Source organism: Limulus polyphemus, unplaced genomic scaffold (assembly GCF_000517525.1).
Source record: "Limulus polyphemus unplaced genomic scaffold, Limulus_polyphemus-2.1.2 Scaffold71288, whole genome shotgun sequence".
Classification (NCBI taxonomy): Eukaryota; Metazoa; Arthropoda; class Merostomata; order Xiphosura; family Limulidae; genus Limulus; species Limulus polyphemus.
This window is the reverse complement of record NW_013736892.1, coordinates 1-224: the sequence shown is the minus strand read 5'-3', so window position 1 is coordinate 224 and position 224 is coordinate 1. Positions and strand designations below refer to the sequence as shown.

At 38.4% G+C, this 224-nt stretch overlaps 1 long non-coding RNA gene across 1 annotated transcript; it reads right to left on the bottom strand.

Moving 5' to 3' along the window:
• Position 1: 1 nt before the first annotated feature.
• LOC111084428 lies at positions 2-224 on the bottom strand. Its single transcript, XR_002609552.1, has 2 exons — positions 188-224; positions 2-144 (listed from the first exon to the last, which is right to left on the bottom strand). It is a non-coding gene; the product is annotated as an uncharacterized LOC111084428 (long non-coding RNA).

Genomic DNA, 224 nt, shown 5'->3' with positions numbered 1-224 from the left:
AATCTAGCCATCACTCAGTTTGGTTGTTAGTTTCAGGTTTGTCAATCCAACCATCACTCAGTTTGGTAGTTAGTTACAGGTTTATCAATCCAACCATCACTCAGTTTGGTAGTTAATTACAGGTCTGTCAATCCAACCATCAAACTACCAAACTGAGGAGTGATGGTTAGATTGACAATCCTGTAACTAGTTTGGTAGTTAGTTACAGGTTTGTCAATCTAACC